Source organism: Stigmatopora argus, chromosome 10, assembly GCF_051989625.1.
Source record: "Stigmatopora argus isolate UIUO_Sarg chromosome 10, RoL_Sarg_1.0, whole genome shotgun sequence".
NCBI lineage: Eukaryota > Metazoa > Chordata > Actinopteri > Syngnathiformes > Syngnathidae > Stigmatopora > Stigmatopora argus.
Window position 1 is genome coordinate 10,037,366 of NC_135396.1, and position 9,615 is coordinate 10,046,980.

Consider the following 9,615-nt stretch of genomic DNA (forward strand, 5'->3'; position numbering starts at 1 on the left):
CCACTGGACCACAGTGACTTCTGAAATGATGTGATTGGAAGTTATATCTATCCTTTTCATTACCTCAATAAACAATTTGAGAATTGCAAAGAGTGGAATTGAACTCATTCCTGATTTGAACATGTGTCCACCTTAAATTTTGACCCATTGTCTTTGCCACTGGACCACAGTGACTTCTGAAATGATGTGATTGGAAGTTATATTTATCCTTTTCATTACCAAATAAACAATTTGAGAATTGCAAAGAGTGGAATTGAACTCACTCCTGATTTGAACTTGTGTCCACCTTAAATTTTGACCCATTGTCTTTGCCACTGGACCACAGTGACTTCTGAAATGATGTGATTGGAAGTTATATTTATCCTTTTCATTACCAAATAAACAATTTGAGAATTGCAAAGAGTGGAATTGAACTCACTCCTGATTTGAACTTGTGTCCACCTAAAATTTTGACCCATTGTCTTTGCCACTGGACCACAGTGACTTCTGAAATGATGTGATTGGAAGTCATATTCATCCTCTTCATTACCTCAATAAACAATTTGAGAATTGCAAAGAGTGGAATTGAACTCACGTCCACCTTAAATTTTGACCCATTGTCTTTGCCACTGGACCACAGTGACTTCTGAAATGATGTGATTGGAAGTCATATTCATCCTCTTCATTACCCCAATAAACAATTTGAGAATTGCAAAGAGTGGAATTGAACTCACTCCTGATTTGAACTTGTGTCCACCTTAAATTTTGACCCATTGTCTTTGCCACTGGACCACAGTGACTTCTGAAATGATGTGATTGGAAGTTATATCTATCCTTTTCATTACCTCAATAAACAATTTGAGAATTGCAAAGAGAGGAATTGAACTCATTCCTGATTTGAACTTGAGTCCACCTGAAGTTCTGACCCATTGTCTTTGCCACTGGACCACAGTGACTTCTGAAGTGATGTGATTGGAAGTTATATCTATCCTTTTCATTACCTCAATAAACTATTTGAGAATTGCAAAGAGAGGAATTGAACTCATTCCTGATTTGAACTTGAGTCCACCTGAAGTTCTGACCCATCGTCTTTGCCACTGGACCACAGTGACTTCTGAAATAATGTGATTGGAAGTTATATCTATCCTTTTCATTACCTCAATAAACAATTTGAGAATTGCCGAGTGGAACTGAACTCACTCCTGATTTGAACTTGAGTCCACCAGAAGTTCTGACCGTTTGTCTTTGCAACTGGACCACAGTGAATTCAGAAATGAAGTGATTGGAAGTTATATTTATCCTTTTCATTACCTCAATAAACAATTTGTGAATTGCAAAGAGTGGAATTGAACTCACTCCTGATTCCCACCTCAAGTTCTGAACCAATATTTTTGCCACTGGACCACAGCAATAACTAGGAGAAGAAACAGAAGTCAGATTTATTCTCCGACTTTCTTAGCCTTACTATACTATGTCGATTTTTAAAGAAAAAAGCCTTACTATATACAGACGCTCCCCTACTTACGAACATTCAACTTACGAACAACGGTACATACGAACATGTCTGCAAATTGCATTTAAGTCCAAAAATGTTCGCAAGTCCAATTTTGTATTTCACGCCTTTTTCGGAGTAGAACTTCTTTCCGCCGCTAATACCGACGCCTGGCGCTGTGAGAGCTCAGCTCACCCAGCATCTACCTTCTTCTTCGTTGCAATGCGAAAGTGCGTGAATGTATCTCCAGTGTGCAAAGAACCTTTTTCATTTGTATCATTAAATATCTCATGCATCCAATATTGAATATGGTTGGTAAAAAGCTAAAGGCTTCTATTGAGGGAGTGGCAAGGAAGAGGCAAGCCATTTCATTTGAAACGAGTGGCAATAATAACGAAGCTTGATGCGCGTGAGAGTGGTGAGCGTTTCACGGGCATTGAATCGTTCGACCGTCAGTACCATTTATAAACAGAAAGATCGAGCAGCAGGACCCAAATATTGAACGTTGCACAAAGTTTGCAAATCAATTGAATGATGCCATACAGTGCTACCGCATCATTTATGATGAAAAAAAGAAGAAAACTGTGCAATCGTCATTAGGTCGCTTCTTTTGGCCAGTTTCTAATACATAAATCTCTCTCTCTCTCTACAGTACTGTACATATTCTCTCCATTTTATTAAATGTTTTTTTTTTCAGTACAAACCAATGCGTGTTACTTATACAAGCCTTAAACATACAAATGCACTTATATAAACCTTCAATATACTTATATCGGCCTTAAACATAAATTATAATACAAAATATAGCACTGAATCAACTTACAAACAAATTCAACTTATGAACAATCGCTCGGAACCAATTGCGTTCGTAAGTAGGGGAGCGTCTGTACAGCTACATACAAATAAAAAAAATAAAAAATAAAATAACTACGCTGCATTCTGTCTTCTGTTACGGTATGGTACCATCTCAAACAAAATCATTTTCTCTGTCTCCGTCCTCTGCGCCTTCCACCTATTCTTCTTCTGCCTCTTTTTAGAATGCATCCATTGTTTAAAGTCGGACGCGCTCACCTAATGATCCATTGTGTCGAAAGATTTGATTGGTACCTGCAAAATTGTGTGTTTGTCAATGTCATAAGTCAGAGTGCTATAGTAGACCAAGTCAGTTTAGAATTTAGAATGGCAGTATGTTCTTAAATGTTTTTTTTTCCATGGGAATAGAGCCGAAATACAGAGAGTCCAAAAAATAAAGTGTGTTTTAGACCTGCAGTTTGAGTTTAAAGCAGTAATTGTGTTTGGAATTTAGCCAAACCAATTAAGGGAGTTGGTGCATGGGTTACAATTTGAGGTTATTACATCTTAAGTAGCACAAAATATGTATAAACAGCGGATGAAATGTGTAAAATGAAAGTTAAGCCCAATGGTTGAGTGAGGCACATGCTAAACAAATGTGTTGCAACACGCAACCGGAACAGCTTCCATCCTTTAAAAAATTAAATACTTTTGAAAAAATTATGCGCTATTTCAAATATGAAAAAATAACAACGATCATTTACCATATGGGAACTGGCTAGATTATCTCCCTACCACACTGCTGTGTTTATTTTAAAACATATCAAGCAAATATATATAATTCTTCTAGTCTATAGTTTGAAAGTGCAAATATACCATTTTCTTTCTCAAAAAGATGTCAAAATTGCATCAGAAGATGTTTCTACAACAGATGTGTGCATAGCGCTACAAAATTAAAATTTGCGCATACAAAAATCAAAATGGCTATAAAAATAGATCCTTGAATTATGCTAATTTTGTCACAAGCCCTCTGGTCTGACTGGCTTCCCACGTGAGCCTGAGGCTGGAGATCATACACCTTCCACCATCATAAAATACTTCTCAAATGAATTTAAAAATGAAGAGAATATGGTGGGAGTTGTGGAACATTGCAGCACGGTAAGATGACACTTTGACCCAAATGGCAATTGATTGCATCTGTTATGCAGTATTTGATTCACTGTGACCATGTTGTGCAACTGGTCCAGAAATGTATGAATGAGCTGTGATATATGCTGACTGGTGTTTCCGCATTTAACCAATAGTGCGTAGGGTGCAACTGAGCTTTAATCAGTTGATTAATGAGGTGGCCATTTGAAAGTCAATGCTTTGATGTTTGCAAATAAGTGTCATCAAACTTCAACAGAACATCCCTTCTGGCATTTGTGGCTCAATTGCACAACATCTTCACAATGAACTAAACTACAACAGCAAAATTGCAACACGTTTTCATCTGGGAGAATGTACGTTTCAACTCTTTTAAGCAGATCCTCAATGGATTACAGTACAATTCGCAATCGATGCTACCATTTTTTTGTATGCATAAACATTGAAATGAAAAGCTTATATCAAAAGCTTTCACTCAAAATCAAAACACAGTCATTTATGTTGAAAAAAACACTAATTACTTTCATAGATGTAGACGGAAACTGGCACTCAAACGACAACACTCGGGAGCCAATTGCTCAAACACAACTAGTACAAGATGCACAAACACATGATTGTTTATGTACGTGCTGGACCAATTGCACAACAATTTCAAAATGAGGTGAAAATTGTAGGTATATTTCCTTGTCATCTGAGACAATGTATTCTTTTACTGCTCTGTGCAGGTCCAAAACTGGTTTCAGCACAACCCTCAAGCTTCTGTTTTAACTGCCGATCATATACTCTCAATTTTCTTAATCCCGTCCAGGAGTTTTTCTAACATTCTGTTGGAAGAAGTAGGATCTCCAGCCCCAGGTGGCCCTCATTCAAGACATGGAGGATTTTCTCATTTTTATCGTTCTTTTTGTTTGTGCAATTTCATTTTGTAGTCTCATTCAGACAGTGGTATGCATAGATTTTAGAAGGTCGTTTCATTTAGGAAAAGTGTTCTGCTAGTTGTGTGGTTTATTTTCTAAACTGTAAATGGTGGCAGTTGTGTGCTGACTCACATTTAAAGTATCAGTCGAACACAGGTGTGTAAAATTTAATCAAATCAGTTTTAATATTGATAGCTTAATGAGTAAAAAGCTATGCCTGAACATAAAAATACTGGTGTACTACTAGGTTTACATCATTTCCCTCTCCTTTCCAATTCCAAAAAAGAAATAACTCGGTCATTCTTTAAATTCTTCATGACCAAACTGTAGCTGGCGTCCATTCTGAATTCTGATTGATATTTAAATTACACACAATGTCTTACAAGCGAAATAGAGAATACATAGTATACATGACAAGGGGCCCAAAAATGAGCTTACTCTACTACAACATCTTGCCAAGTTTGTGGGTAGTCTCCTCTGTTGTCTTTATATTGTGACCCTTGGGCCGCTCGAGGGCATTGGGAGCAGTGTGACAGGAAGGACATGCCGATGTCGGACACAGTAGCTAAAGCCAAATAAGTCTCACACTGCTCATTAGTAAAACCAGGATGGCTCCACATGGTTGTTCACTGCCTATCCTCAGCTTCCCCCGCAAACCAAAAGCTGATTGAAGCAGCCTAGTCTTCCTGTTGCTATAGTAATAGGCAACACTGGCTCCCCCTTCCCAACAACATGTTTTGGCATTCCTACCGACATGGCTTTTGCGGCCTCCCGCTCTGAGCGCTTAAACTCTCATTGTTTACAGTGTGTGTCTTGCTATTTTTGCCAGCAGTGCACTTTTTTTTATTATGCATGATATGCCTCTTTAGTCTCGCATTAATTCGTAATCACACCGGGTGTCGGGGAAAAAATGTGGGGTGCTATGTGCAATACCCCTGCAAGAAATTTGCATTCCATCTGTTGTAGTATAAACTTCAACACATTATTTATGAAGCTATATAACAAAACCCACCAACGAGAAATGTGTTTCTTGATTGGCAATCTTTAAACAACAGTAAAAAAACAAAAAATGAAACCCACTTTCTTTTTCAATTTGAAATCCAGTAAAATTAATCCTTGATCCTCCCAAAAATAATTTATGTTTTTGAAATCACATTAAAAAGATTGTTTTAATTTTCAGACAGTATATTTACTGTAGTAAACCATCAGTTAATGTAGTGTAAAGGATACCCAAAGAGCTCAAAGGGATTTTCTGCAATGTCTATTTTATATTCAATGATTGCCTGCTTTCTGTGCAATATTTCCTACCGCCTGCTGGATTGTACTGTACAAGTGTACAGCGCCCATCTCCGGTGGTGCATCGTGGGAATGGAAGAGGCTCCTTCAAAGCCGCAGATGGCCACGCACTTACTCCTCTACTCTGGCACGTTGGCATCAGTTACACCATAATTTCATCACCAGCTGCTCCTTGTGAATCCTGCTTTACATTAACTTTTTACAAGGATTGGCAACACAAAGGCAGGGGTGCACAGCGGTGCCAGCACTTGGACCATTTTTGCCTCCGATATTTAAGAGGGTTTTTTTTCAACATATTGGTTTTTTTTTCTGAACCGCTGTATTTGTTGAATAAAATGGATTGAATAGAATCCCTCAAGTCAAAGATGGATTAAAAAGAGCAGAAAACAATAAGGATTAAAAAAAGACTAAGAGACATGCTGAACAGCAAGTGCGTTTTCTTGTGCGTGAATGACGGCTGGTGTATTGTTTTGTTAAATGTTCCCTGAGGAGACTGAGTCACTCACGTATTCCTTACATCTTTGCGTTGGAGAACTGGGCAATGAAAGACTGGCAGAAATTTCTGAAATACGGCAGAGCAGTAGCCTCACACTCACATACACACACAAACACACACACACACACACACACTAAAGTCAAATTAATTAGTTGAAACAAGATGCCAAATGAGCTTGTTAAACCCTGACATGGTGATAATTAGAGTGGCACTCAGGGAGTGTGGGGGAATATCAAATATTGAGTGTGATCTCGCTGACAGACGCTTCAAATCTTTTTCTTATGATGGTATCATTTAACTTTATCGCTTGAGATGGTAGAGACAAAATGCAGTCTTAATTTCAGTGTACATTTCCATATTTGGCATGAGGGTGAAAAAGTAATTAACATAACTGCATTAGAATTACAAATTAAAAAACATTATTTAATCATCAATTTTAGTCTGACTCAAATGCCGTCTAGACTAGAGGCTGAATTGTTATACGGTATTGTGCAGAAAAATCTCCATGTTTATCACATATTTTATTTGACTGAAGGTAGTGAAAATGCAGTACCTTTAAGATATTGCAAAATCACACGAACCCAAGCCTTTTCATTTCCCTGAAATTCATAGGGTAGTATTAGTTATAATTCATACCAAAATATTGCTTCTGTGTTTTTGTTATTTACCATTTCACTTTATCATTTAATGGGTGGCCCGGTGGGGTGAGTGTTTAGCATGTCAGCCAAGCAGCTCTGGGGTCCTGGGTACAAATCCAGGTCACATTCACCTGTGTGGAGTTTGCATGCTCTCCTCGGCGTGAGTGGGTTTCCTCCGGGTACTACGGTTTCCTCCCACATTCCAAAAACATGCATGGTAGGCTGATTGGACACTGTAAATTGCCCCTAGGTATGAGTGTGAGTGTGCATGGTTGTCCGTCTCATTGTGCCCTGCGTTCGGCTTCCCACCGGTCCAGGGTGTCCTCTGCCTCTGGCCTGGAATCAGCTGGGATAGGCTCCAGCATCCTCCGTGACCCTAATGAGGATAAAGCGGTTCAGAAAATGAGATGAGAATGAGATTATCATTTAAAGTGTTGTCTCCAACGTAGTAACTGATTTGTCGTAAAAACACTGATTGACACCAGCAGTAACTAATGAATAAACACGAAATCACACACAAAATCTTTATTATATCGTATCAATACAGAGACCTGTTTTATAAGTGTCTATGTCCTTGCGGACAAAAGATGGAATGAGGTGGACTTTATGCAAAGAACTGTGTGCTGCATTTTATACGGTTATAATACTGTTGAAATACTTATGCAAGGTACCACTGAAACACTTTTAAGATTGTTTACAATGCCATTTTATCATGGCATAACTATACAAAACCCACTAAATAATTTGGAAATGTTGCCAAGTAATTATGAGGTAAATGTCAATGAGAGTGTAGGGTTACGTTTGTACGTTTTACGTTCTAATACATTTGTATTATATATAAATTGATGTTTAGTGGGCAACAAAACAAAAAATATTCATCAATAAACTAACAAAAAGAGAAAATTATGGAGTGGCTTGGTTTGAAGCTATTTGTTGTGCAAAGTGTGAAAGTGGTTGCTAGAGTGTCACTAATCTGAGATTTTCTTTAATAAACATGAGTGTTTTTCATGCGATTCCGTCATGCTGAATGGAAGGCTGCCTGCAATATTTTAGCATCTGAGGCCTTGTGTAGAAAAATTCAAGGAAAACTGAAGCCTGAAGAGCCAATGAGTTTACATCTGTAGAAACCCATATTACTCGATTACTGTTGTCTTTCCACCAGTCTCTCATAACAACTTTGCAATGTGAGGGAACCAAGCTGTCCCAGCATTTTCAAGTCATGGTGGTCTCATTACTGCCGATTGTTGGTAATTGAGTTCCTTTGATGTAGGAGCTGACGGGAGCTGTGCTTTGCTGCAGTTCAAACAATGTTCTATCTGCTCCCTCTGCACCTTCTGAGAGCCCTGTGGTATAGCTGGAGTTGTAGCTGGGTGTGTGGGGATGTGCCTGCAAGTGTGTGTGGAGAGAGAGAGAGAGAGAGATTTCGTCTAAACTATCTCAATGATACACCCAACCCTGCACCATTTCATGGTAGTTTCAAGTAGAGTATCAAAGGCAAGGCAAAGGCCGCCGCACGCCACAGTCATCTACAGAGACAAGAGACATCCTTTCGAACAAAACACACAACAAGAGCACGACACTGAAACATTCACAAAGGCTTAAAAGAGATTTTCTGGACACATCCTCAGTAATCTACCTCGAGATCATTACCACTCTCACTTAAGGAAAGCCTACTCGGGTTGGTCAAGTCCTAGTTATCTCCAGCGGCCAATTAAGTGTACTGTTGAATAAGAAGAAAATAAGTCACCTAGCACACTAATTATAATCGGACATAGGCTTTCATTGACTCGACAAAAGCCTAAATATCATCATACCCATAAACTGCGTATGACGAAATTGTACAATTGTGTAGTTAGAGTGAATGTTTCAAAATATATCTTTTAAGCTCTGATGAATATCGCAAACCATTTATATAAAATTTGTAATTAGTTTTTTGGAGCATTAATGTTTAGAATCCCATAAACACTACACTACCTTTATGGTATTTTTCCAGTTATATTTTTGAAATTACTTTATTTAATTTAAAAAAAACCTTACTTTGCACAAATGAAACAACACTAAGAGAACACTTTTGCAAAACCTTTGAATTTGTTTCCCTGCATTTTTTTTAAACAAACAATCAAATTATGATAGGTATTTTCTCTATCGGGCTATCATCAATTTACGCCCCACCTCACAATACTAATCAATCATAATAACTGTCACGGTCGCTCCATCATATTGTCAGACTGGGCTTTTAAATCCTGCTCCAGCCAGTTGCACAAGATGGTCTTTCCAGCAGATTACATTGTTGTGCAGGTTGCCTCAGGTGAAGAACGTCGCCACCTTCCACGGACAGTGTGGCCGCAAGCTATTTGGATGGAGCCTGGGGTTTTCCACCAACATGCTGCGTAAAACCCCGGTTGAGCGACTGCAACAACCAGCTGAGCCTGTGGAGGGGCTCTGTCCAACTCGGATCAGTCCTTTAACTCAAGGGCTAGATGTAGATTACCATTTGTTTTCTTTTTTGTTTAATGTCCGTCATTGTTTAGTCAGTAAATTTGCAATAAAACCCAGAAGGCTATCTGGACAGTCAACCTAGTTTACTCAACAATTTTTTTATGCTTTTTGTTACTAACAAGAATGAAGGGAAGGGAGTAGATTGTGGCTTTATGTGTAATTGACAGTGTAAACAATAAAACACCATCTTACAAATGATTAAATCTTTCACTAACACCTAATTCGCAACCATGCGGACTCATACTTGGGGTCAATTTTGAATGATCAATCATCCGACCATGCATGTTGCAATTTTTGTAGTGGACGAAACTAAAAATTTTGTAATGGACAGAACTTTAATTTTTGTAGTGGACGGAAAAA